The sequence below is a fragment of the Coturnix japonica genome, chromosome 5 (assembly GCF_054131305.1).
Source record: "Coturnix japonica strain WE chromosome 5, WE-NBRP24, whole genome shotgun sequence".
Lineage (NCBI taxonomy): Eukaryota > Metazoa > Chordata > Aves > Galliformes > Phasianidae > Coturnix > Coturnix japonica.
The window spans coordinates 13,611,577-13,623,797 of NC_140667.1; the positions used below are offsets into that span (position 1 = coordinate 13,611,577).

A 12,221-nucleotide genomic window follows, 5' to 3' on the forward strand; every position below is an offset into this window, starting at 1 on the left:
TGTTTCCCCTTCTTTTTTATCTTGACATCAAAGGATCGGATAAGTTGCTCTGGTCAGATTTCCCACTGTCTTTTCAAGTTCAATAGACCTTACCTTAACACGGCTATATATGGACAAAAAGTTTGAAGTTCTTTTAAACTTCTGTTTAAAAAAAATAGTGCACAGCCCAGCACTTGGTGCACAGATAACATTTGCCCTCAGTTTATTTAAAGTGTCCTGACGCAAGAACATAGGTAGCTGATGGAACAAATCATGAGAGAACTGCTGCACAGTGGGGAATTTAGCAAGAGGTGTCTGGGAGATAGAATTGGGGTGGCTAAAGCACAGGAGAAAGAAGCAGCTAGAATAAAATTCATGCATGCTAGGATGTCTAGAAATTGCAGAAAGGACTTGAATACTATGGTGTAGTACTTTCCTCTGTGCCTGGTCAGATTGAGTTCAGCAGTATTTACTAATTTTTTCACTTTTGATGAAACAGAGGAAAAAGAAACATTTGGGAAGGTATCCTAATTGCAAAATGTGAACATAGCGAGATGCCTGATTCCTGTGGGCTCTTAGGAAAATCCTGACCTATAATTATAAATTCAAAAGAATCCCAAAAGAATAGGGGACAATAATCCCATACTCCATTTAGGATCTTGCTTAGGATGTTGCTGTTGTTTTCAGCCCCTATTTCCATTTACGGCTAGAACTAAATACATTGGATCCTCACTCACTATTATAAAATAAAACCCAAAATGTATTTTTATGGAGTATTATCTGGACTTTTGGATTGAAATCAGTGGTGGTTTACTATGGCAAGATGAGGGTACTTAAGTCAACATATTAGCCTGATGCAGAATGGAACATGTTCCCTATCAAAATATCCAGGATGTTTAATGAAGTTACATCTTCATAATCTGTAGTAAGCTGCTTACACACCCTAGATTTATATCTTCATGCTTCAGCAGATGGGGAGAAAAGAAAAGACTGGATTTCCTGCCCAAACAATGTTGTTGTATTTTGTGCCAGCACTCATAATGAATGTAAATTCATCTGTACATACAGAAAGCAAATTGTATCTTATTTACGTGACCAGTTAGATGTATTAAATAAATATTCAAATGTCTCACTTATTTAAACAGGCTACCCACCAAACTAGGCTTTCAGCAACTACTGTGCATATACCTTTAGCAATGGGCTACACGTGATCCTCAGAGGTAGCAGAGCTTTTCTTCTGCCAAACTTAATGTCCTCTGCATAACTCAGGTGTGGATCCTCTTCTTTTTACTTTCTGAAAGTTAATTACAAAAAGTATCCCAGTAAAGCAGGTTCCAAAGCTGCCTCAAAGCAGAGATTTACAGGCATTAGTTACACCACTGAATCACTGAAAAAAAAAAAGCGCAGTATTAATGGATAGGATGTTTTACTTTACTTTACGTGGGAGATGGTGGCTTTAGAGGAAAGGAATTTCTAGAAGTGACTTAGATCCTTGTTCTTCAGCAGATAACATTAATAGTATTAAGTGGCATTAAAACCCAATGTAGTAGAAAAGGTGGGGATCATCATGTCTTTTTAACTTAATTACAAATACATTTATAAATATATAGGGCAGGCACTATATTCTGTGTTATGTGCAGTTACAAAAATCAACTCAAAGTAAAATGGAATAAAATACTATAAATTGTATTGTAAATTGTAAATGCTGGAACACATACCCATTTCTGTATTAATTTTGCAACAACATGACCCAGCATCTCAAGGAAGACTTAAAGACAGAATAACTTTCAAATGCTGTGCATTTTACCTACTTACTGAGACCTCATAGTGAAGGAGTAAGACCTTGCTTCCTTTCTCAGTTGCACACACATCTGCCTGAGGGGAAAAACAGAGTATCAGGTTCTTCTCATATTCTCATATTACTTCAAAACACTTGAAAAGAGTTTCTTGCCTCCCACAGGGTATAACAGAGCAAGAGACTACTGGTGAAGGGAGGAGTTTTCTGAGGGTAGAATTTGTGCTATTTGCTACCCATGTGAGGAAGGTGAGGTGGGTGTCTGTACCTAGGATGACTTCCTGGGAGCGTTGGTGGAGTCAAGGCCGGATTTGTCTTTTGCTCTGTCTCTTTTGCTGGAGTTGTTGCTAAGCAGTGTTAATACCAAATCATTTCTTCTTCTAAGATAGCTTTTAGTTTACGCTCATTATACCTCTTTCTGATTAGAACAACACATGTCAACCTTGAATATGCAACCTCACTAAGAATTTATAAGTGCACATAGTACAGCTGCTGTGAGAACTGTCCAGTTGTATTTGTGGGCATTCTTCAAAGGTGTTACTCAGATATTTTACTGAAATTGTTACGATTGCTACTGCTCAGACTGAAATTTCTGATCTACAAGGAGTAGTGACGTTCAAATGGTATTCCAGCGTTCAGCTAATCCAACAGCACAGGCTCTTTCTCTTCCTCAGTCCCAAGGAGTGGCTGCAATTAACAGTAAGAAAACAAGTCACTTGATGAAGTGGCTTATGAAGTTTTGAGAGTTATCAGACTGTGATCTGATTGATTGCTGGAAGAATCTTATCTGTACACAGACCTTATATTTTTACTAAAACCAGAAAGATTTAAGTTTAGATATTTATTGGTCAAATGGGCAGTTTCTCCAAGTGGTTCCTGCAGATTAAAGAAAAAGCAGTTGGAGGACTTCAGTCTCTCAGCATGGTGAAAAGAACTTACCTATGCAGGCAGGGAGGAGCAAACTCACTTATCCAGCTGTGCAAGGGGAAAGAAGACCCAGAAGTAAGTTTATGAAGAGTTTTAATAATTAAAGCAGCTGTCTTTACTGTTCATGTACACCAGGAATCCATTAAAGGGACACCATTTTCCTGGTGCCTAGCACAAAAACAAAGCACTTTTGTTTGCAGGAGGAAATGCTCATGGAGGTGTTAAGAGCATTTTTATCTTTTTATTTCCTGCATTTTCATCCATTTTTCTCAATTATAATTCTGTGCAAAACCCAAAACCTTATCCTCACATCTCAGTGACAAATAACACAGAAAATAAATGTAGGATGGCTCTATAAAACTGGTATAGATTAGCTCATTCATAGGAGGTTAATGGAGATGAATGACAAAAGCCAGGGATCTGGCTGATGAATATTCTTCTATTTCCTTTTAACCTCTAACAATAGATGGCCAAAGATATCAGTGGTAATGGAAAAACTGAAATAATCACAGAAGCACAGAATGGCTTAGGCTGAAAGCAACCTTAAAGATTACCTAATTTCAAACCCCCTACTATGGGCAGGGCTGCAACCCACCCTATCTGGCTGCCCAGGCCTCCATCCAACCTGGCAACCTGGCCTTGAACACTTCCAGGGATGGGGCACCCACAGCTTCTCTGGGCAGCCTGTGCCAGTGCCCCACCACTCCCTGAGTAAAGAATTTCCTCCTAATATCTCACCTAAGTCTCCCCTCTTAGTTTAAATGTGTTTCTAGATAAAAACACTGCAATCTGAAAATATGTCACATAATATAAAAGTGGCAAAGGCAAGCATTCAGAAGTTAGGAAGAGATAGTATTAAGACTATTAATGAAACCAGAATTCATTTTCTTTCTATGTTCTAATTACAGCTCCACTAGGTGTTGAGAACTCCCACCTCCTCCCAAGCATGACAGCTGGGAACTGAGTAACTGCACTGGGCTCCAGATCTCTGAAAACCTGTCTTACCATGTAAACTGGGAAAAAGAATAAACAGTTTTGTTAGTAAACAGGAATATTTACTGTAGAAATCAATGCAAAGTAATGATAGAAAGTTTACAATTAACATAAAACAAGTTGGCATTAACTTAACAGAGGACCCAGCACACCCTTCCTGTCTGTCCCTGCAGAGATACAGCTGCTCCCCTAGGTTTGTTCTGCTCATGGTCTTCTCACCTTTCTCTCACTTCTTCCTCAACATTTATTTCTTTCAACAATCTACAGGTGACTCATCAGGACTTTGATAACCAGCCCTGCCAGGTAATTCATTCTATCCATCTTTCTTTCAATACTCTGTTAACTTGTTAATTTCCTCCTTCTGAAAAGATGTACTGCTAATGTGGAAGACTATGGTGGACACATTCTGATCATGGGCTCCTTTCCTTGTTCTTAGAATAGATGATGCAGTCTGTTACCTGCTTAGAGTAACATGTCACACCACCTGAGAAATCTGAGAGGTTCTTCCATGAGGAGAGAGTATTAAACTCCTAAAATGAATGGCAGATGAGTGGTGTATTGTAAATGGTTGTGGCCATTTTTTAGTTTGTTACAATAGCTTTAGAAATGATTGCACAAAGTACTATGAAAATTGGAAGAATTCTCTCGCTGTGGAGACTGGATAATCTAAATGGTAAATCAGTGAGAGAACAGTAAGGGTTAGAAGAAACAAAGTAACTTGCTTCATTTGTTAGTGACAATAGTCATAGTTTCTTCATTATATAATGGTCATAGCTGTGCTGCCTTCACTTTTTTTGCTTGTGTTTTGAAGGATTTGGAAGAGGAGCACTGACAGGCAAGGGAGAGCTTAGCTGTCACTCTGCTCACCTGAACCAAAGGGAAGAAGAGATCTGTGAAAAAGAAATGAAACTAGTACCCCAGCAACAATGGCTTCTGTGCACATGAAATTTAACTACTGATATTACTCATTCACATTGTGGTTTCCAGGTGCAACAGGTCTTCTTAAGTACACAGCTTGCTTGACGTCTGAGCAGCCAGCCTACGCCCCAGGTGAGCTCAACACCTTCTTACTCATTCCCCTGGGTTTTAATGATGTAATTTTACTTTCCTCTTCTGCGTAGTGCTGAGGATGCCGTTCTGGACAACAGCATCACTGATGGCTTGTTATCTATTCAGCATTCATTTTCTGATATGTTACTGAGCTTTCACCTTGTCTGTGTACCTTTTCTTTATTTCATACATCATTTATTCCATGGGAATAAAATAGGGAAATAACTCAGCCTGGAGAAGAGAGGGCTCCAAGGAGGCTTTATAGTGACCTTCCAATACCTTAAGGGCCTACAGAAAAGCTGGAGATGGACTTTTTATAAGTGCAGGTAGCAACAGGACAAAGGGAAATTGTTTTAATCTGCAAGAGGATAGATTAAGACTAGATATTAGGAAGAAATTCTGCACTGTGAGGGTGGAGAAACACTGGAACAGGTTGCCCAGTAAGGCTGTGGATGCTCCCTCCTTGAAGGCATTCGAGGCCAGGCTGGATGGGTCTTTGAGCAACCAGGTCTAAAGGGAGGTATCCCTGCCTATAGCAGGGGGTTGGAACTAGATGGTCTTAAAGGTTCCTCCCAAATCATTTTATTATTCTATAACTCACATGAGCAAAATTTGATCTTCTGAATCACCGATGGTGACTTAGATAAAGTTTATTTCTCTGTTTTTCTCTACAAGGTTTAGCATAATTATTTCTCATGCCCTAGTATTGCACACAGTCCTCCTTTTTCACATTTCTTTTTTTTTCCAAAGCACTTTCTGGTTTTCATTTACAACTCCTGTGTATTTCAGAATCTGCTGTTGAATAAATCTTGGTGTATTTTTCCTTCTATTGTGAGTCTATCTCAGTGCTGCCTGATGAACCATTTTAGCATCTGCTTCACAAAAAGCTGCTCAGATATGAGTGTGCTCATTAGTGCTGTCCCTAGCTCAACCCCTGGCAGACTAAGTTCAGTTTGTAGACTCTGTGCATGGACCAGGAGATAAAGTTGACTCCTTTCTACAGCGCTGACTAAGTTTAGAAGCTCTGCTGAGCTTCTGCATATGAAGTTAAGCTTATCATCACCTGTCTCCTTGTCTGCACTATTCTTCTGACTGATGAAAGTTACCTGGTATCCCTGCTAAGCAGACAAACAGCACTCCAACAATTCTGGTTTTAGTTCATGGCTTTTCTGCACCATTTCCTTCTCTACTGCTCATACATAGTAGGAAACCAACCTACAAGCTGCGAAAAGTCAGGGACAGAGAATCGGTGTTTTAGTTCTACATATAGTCATTTTTTAACAATGTATTTTTTATTGCTGAAGTGAGCTTCAAATTTAAATCCTTCCTTACAAATAGAAAGAAAATGCAAAGTAACTTTTACATGGTTTAAATTAATTGCCATTTTGCAATGATATTTAAGGGCCAGTCAGAGCAGAATGTTGATGAATCTTTGCTTTGGGAGAGGCTGTAAGCCACTCATTCTACTTATTATTTGCATGTCATAACCTTCCATTGTATGCACATCTATGCATGCTCATTTAGTATGATGAATATATTGCATGTGCTGAAGGAGACTGCCCTGGTTTTATTACTCCTGGTAGCTGCAAAAAAAAGTTTGTTTCTTCTCTTCTAGTTTCAGATTCCCAAATAGAACCTGAAATAAGCCAGGCTTTGTTTCTTCTCATCACTGTGGCATACATCAATAAAGGAGCACAGTGTGTCCATATCCTTAACAACTGCATCTCATCCAAACTTGACTATATGTTCAGACATTCTACACTGATGCTGACTGTCTGTAAAATCATTGCAAAGAACAGTAATTTTTTATATTTTTGATACTCTTTATGTTTTATGAACATGATGAGCAAAATTCTTATTTCATTTACATTCTTCTGTGTTATAGACAAAGGTACTCAGGTACCCTGTTTACAGATAAGAAGCCTGGAAATCAGATTCACTGCACTGTGAAACTAAACGCAAATAGTGTGGTATTAAAGTGGCTTAATGAAGTCAAGATGCTGAAGAATTACTCGGAGATTCTGATCAACATACTAATATCTGTCCTTCACGGGTTCTTTTGGAAACTTGTGTCACTGCACAAAGGATCTCTTCAAATTTGAGGTTAATGTACAAAGTGCTTGGATCCCTCGTAGGAAGGGAAGAACATAAATCCTTGGGAATGAAAGTCTGACTGCCATCTCATTGCTGACCTTGCTGGCTCTGTCAGGAAACAGCAGCCAATAGTGTTAAGGGCTATACACAGCTGTGGATTTGCTTCACCACTCTGTTTTTTATTTGGTGACGCAGAGGGGAACAATCACTTCCCTTACTCTTGCTGGATACCCTTCTTGTGATGCATCCTAGGACCACAGTACATGTAGTACAAATACACTGGATAATCCAGTGGGTTTTTCTACTTTGTGCTTTTTTGCTCTGAACAGAAGTAACATTATGTGCACAACAAGACAAGTACAGCAGGGCTTTGGGAAAGAGTTTCCAGTTTGACCATTCATGAAAGAATTGAAAGAGCTCATTCTGTACATCAGAGACACTAGCTTTTCCCAGGAAGACACTTGGTTATAGAATTATTTGTTAGAATATCTGTGGATCAAAACCATATAAACTTCTGAATGGAGTGGAATATTCGATATATTTCAAAACCAAAAAGAATACAATGAAGTGTCAGGAAACTTTCACAATTGTTCTTTGGGTGTATCTGCTAATCAGTCACTAATTTAACTAATATTTGCTTGTGGAGACAGAAGAATGTAAGAACATTTATGCAGGTAAATCAGTCATTTTTGAACTAAAACTCATCTTAAAAATCATTTTCCTCAGACTGTTTTTCATTCAATGGATTCTGTGTCTGAGATATGGAAAAGCTTTTCCTGCCGGCTGAGGCAGGAACATGTTCTTCATTGATTCAGCAAAGAATATTTTGGGAAAAGAACTGGGTTTAGGCATCTTCTCTGTGTTTCAGAGATCCACAGAATTAAAATGATGACAAATATCTGTAAAAATTAGTACCTCTCTGAAATCATGACAGTCTGCTAAAATGTAAGAATTTACATTTGTATTTACTGTGATTGATCTTATTTATCCTCTACACTTCAGTTTGCTAAAAATTGGAACTATAGAGAACATTACTCATGTCTAACATGAAGAGACTTTCACGGGAAATCACACATTTTATTAATTCTTTAATTATGTACACTTTGCTAATGATCATATCCTTTTATAAACTGGCATACTAAATAGGCAAAACACTTCCTATCCTCAGTCCTGTGCAGACTCCATGAACCTGAATGACTGCATATCTACTGATATGAACTCCTGAACTATTAGTTATACGTTAGCTAGAGCACAACTGACCAGTTTTACCCTTCACGTGAAAGGTTTACCTTATAGCACTGACAAATGTGATTAAAACATTTTTCCAGGCTAAGACCATCTTTCCACTTTCTACAACTTTATCAGCCTTTTTTTAGTTGACATTTTACAGACTTATGGTCTACTTGCATACTTGCACTTTCAAACAGGAAGATGAAAATACTGCAGTTGTTCACAGTGAGTCAAGAGAACAAATTGCTTGACGTATTGTTTAACATGCCAAGGTGTTGCTGCATACGTGAATTTGGGAAGATCTTGCTTCTGTTTAAAAAGGATATTTTGACAATTACATTTGCAAAGCAAAGAACTACCTCACTGGGACTTATCAGAATTCAAGTTGTTCATGTAACTTCTGTTGTCATCTCAGGGTGCCTATTTTTTCAGCTCAAGGAGATCTTAATATTTCTATTGTGTGGTAAAGCATTTACTGAATGCCAAATCAAACTCTTAACCTTTCTATAATTCTGTAGAAAAGTAAACTGGATACTAGGAAACCTTCCTGAAAAATACCTAAGACCATCTTTGTTTGGTTTTCTAGTATGTTGGGCCTTTTTCTTTCTTCCCAGAACTAATGTAAGGAGCACAGCTAAGTGGTTGCTGGTTTTAATCAACGTGAGAACTACTTTCACCCTCTTCATTTACCATAAGAATCAGCACAGTAGATAAGAGGAAATGTTCATCCAACCTAATGCCAAATCCAGCCAGTGGCCAACAATGGATGTCAAGGAAAGAAGTGAGCAATCACAAAGTGATTAATTCTCGTGAATGCCCCCCTATGCTCAAAAACTGCATGAGTGAGGGGATCCTAATGTGATGCCTTTGGGTCGACCATCTGTATGGCTTTTTCTTTTGTTGTTGTTTGTTTGTTTGCTTTGTTACTACTTTTATGTTAAAAGGGGATATACATCAGTCAATATGGAAACTAAGAAGATTCAAAATCTGAGTCAGAAGACATTGAAGACTGATCCATTTCATTCTCTCCTGGGCATTTTGTAGTAGATAACTGTAGCCAGCAGATAAACTTCATCTTCACTATTCTTTATTTCTGCCTTTGCTGCCTCCACCATCAGCCCTGGGCTACAAGAGTGATCACTTCTTACAGAATACAATGGGAGATGAAAACTGGAGCACTGATAGGAAGAGAGGGAAGAGGAAGAAGTAGGACCAGGAGAAACATAAAGGGAGAATGCCTAGGACAAATGTGCGAGGAGACAGAATGCGGAACATTGCTAGAGATAAATGGGTATGTACATGCAAGTGAGAAAGATGAGAATGACCATGAGAAAGTGAAAAAATGAATGGGATAATATAGCTGATTGTACCTCTAAATAAATCAAATACAACTAAACATACTGACTGGCCTTTGTAATGGAAAGAGTTAAACATCTTGGTATTCTGCACTGTTCTGGGCAAGCCGTGGAAAGGACGTCATGCTATTGAATTTTATTTGTCTTGGAGGTGGTGTGCGGACATCCTTGTATCTCAGCATCTCCTTTAAATGACATTGCTTTCTCGAGTTTAAGAAAAGTTTCTATCTCTAGCCAGCTCTAATCTCTCAGCTGTTTGACAACCACTGCATGAACACTGGGACTAGTGTCCTAAAACTAGCAGAGCAAGCATTGCTCTGCTACAGAAATAACTAGCAAAATGTCAGTTTCAGGTATTTGGCTGTTTTCTTTAAGCTTCATAAATAGCACATGTAACCTTAGATGCCTATTACTGTTTTTCCTCTCCTCTCTTCCGTGTCTTTATATTACATTTTATCTCCAAGAATTCTCAAGTTTTGTGTTTGGACAGCAGAGCAGAGCATAATTGTATGCCATTCTACAAGTACCACCATGGCTTAGTAAATACATAGATAAATAATAATAGGACAAAGAAGAGAGATGTAAGCAAAATAAAACTCTAATGCAGTTTGGCAAAGCATGTGTGGCAGCATTTCAAAGAACTGACACAGAGCGTAGTACCTACCACAGGAAAATCCTGATCTGTGTGAGTAGAATTCTTAGCTGTTAGGGTAACACTAATGCCAAAGCAAGCATTTAGTTTATTCTGAAATGCATATGTTCCCACACTATCTTTTTTAATAAGCATGCGGAATTGAATTGGGTATTAAGTGTAATCAGACATTACAGGTGCAAGTAATCCCAGGAGCTATTGGCAAGTTTAGAGTTTAACAAACTCTCAATAAGTTTGCTGAGCTGGCAGCTAAGAATCAATAATCCACAGCCTCCATGGATGTTCTTAATGAAACAGAACTGGAAAATAAAAAAAGGTATCACCTGGTGGAGGGTAGGAAAAATGGGAACAAAAGAGGGAGAGAGAAAGGAGTAGACTCATCCTTCCCTTCTACTCAAAGTATTACAAGATTTTTACAGAAATATTTCAACCAAAAGTACTAGTTTTTGTACTATATTCCCATACCCTTAAATAGCTACCAAACAGAAGGCCTTGATTGCTTATATTGTGACCATTTCATTACAGGGTACATTTTTGATGAAGATTTACTTTAGCTACTAGCAATTGTTTTACAAGGCTCTGATCTGTCAGCATGTGCATTGTGCTCAGGCTGAGCCAAGACCACACCTCAAGGACATTTTTAGGTGCAAGGCTGAAGGTAACACAAGTCATCCACAATGGCAGCCTCTGTCCAACTGTTTGCTCGGTATAGATTCAGTTTGTGTGACGCCTGATAAATATCTAAGCCTTTGTCAAAATGAATAGGTCTGTTAACAGGGCTAAAATGACGATGACTCTCAACCTTTGCAGAACTCAAGGACAAAGCAGCTTTTCCAGTTAGTAAGAGCACGATGTCTGCTAACAGCAGGTAATGATGTCACAAGTGTGGGTAGACACAGAGGATCCTGAAGAAATATAACGTCAAACAGGTTTCAGTGAAATAAGTAACCACCACCGCCCCAGTTGCCGCAGCGTTAATATCAGAGGGACCAATCCTTTCTGCTAGAAACAGTCTCTCAAGAGATAGGAGCATTACCAGAGAGTGTTTACAGGTAAAATGCTGAATGCTCACAATTTGTCTACATGGTTGTTGCATATGTGTGTTATGTGCAATGCAGTGATGTGTAAATGTATGCTTTACTGGAAACTAAAAAATACCACTGCAACAGTACAGCTAGTGAGAATGACTCCAACAAGTTCCCTTTTACATTTATTAGCTTATCTATTTTACAGCAACAGTGCAAATAGCTTAAAGAGTCTCTAGTGGCACAGAAGCAGCAAAACTTAATTTATTTATAACAACACATTGCTAAAACATCGCATGACTTTTCTTCAAGTGTCAACGATACAAGTGTTTGTGCACTGAAACATTTGCCTATTTTTTTCTAATTTGAACCGTCTAAACTTTTAACACATTATTTCCACTTACAAATCTTATGTTATGCTACCTATAACCTTAAAAGACCACACAGATTTCAGAGAAGGAAGAACAGCTCCTGAGTGATTATTGAAAGCAGGAGCAAAGAAACTGGTTGATTTAGGAACAACAAATGCACTCCTTCCCTGTAGATCCTTTCCCCTTTGGCATTCTTATGCACTAAGCACATGAAGTATTCTTAATGTGAGAGTTCACATACATGCAGCTCAGAGCAGACTGCCTAACACAGCTGAAATACCTGAGTCACATCCCACATTACAAACAAATTGTTTGGAGAATGGAGCAAAATAATCTGCAGCGTCACATAAAACACTCCTTTTGCTATTTTACGTATGGAAGCTTAACTTTGACAAGATACACCTTCTATATAATGGCTGATTGATATATAAATCATATGTGCTGCTGTGAAACTTCCTATGTGGATGTGAAAGGAGCTAGTAATTTTTATAGGGGACCAGAAGCATGGCTTCAGATTGTTCAGAAAAGTGAAAGCATATGGTTTTATTTTAAAATACATTTTTAAGGATAACATGCTTAAAATATCTATTTAGGAACTTAAAGAGAACATAGACATGTCATTAAAAAGAATGAAACAGTCAGTTGCCATATCATGTAACATAGGGAATGCAATATAATCACCCATTGAAATATGCATTAAGCTGCATGACACAATGGATATTAAGAATAAAACAAAGAACAAATAACAGG

At 38.2% G+C, this 12,221-nt stretch overlaps 1 protein-coding gene across 2 annotated transcripts in view; it reads left to right on the forward strand.

Moving 5' to 3' along the window:
• The window catches only part of TOLLIP (toll interacting protein), a 68,850-nt gene extending 59,386 nt beyond the window's left edge, over positions 1 to 9,464 (forward strand). Inside the window, exons 10-11 of one of the 2 annotated variants that reach the window (XR_014946429.1) lie at positions 4,506 to 4,744; positions 8,683 to 9,464. The gene's annotated coding sequence lies outside the window, so the exon portion shown is untranslated. Of the gene's footprint in view, positions 1 to 3,961; positions 3,999 to 4,505; positions 4,745 to 8,682 lie in introns of those variants that run through there. The other variant, XR_014946430.1, reaches the window with a different exon arrangement.
• The last annotated feature ends 2,757 nt before the right edge of the window (positions 9,465 to 12,221 follow it).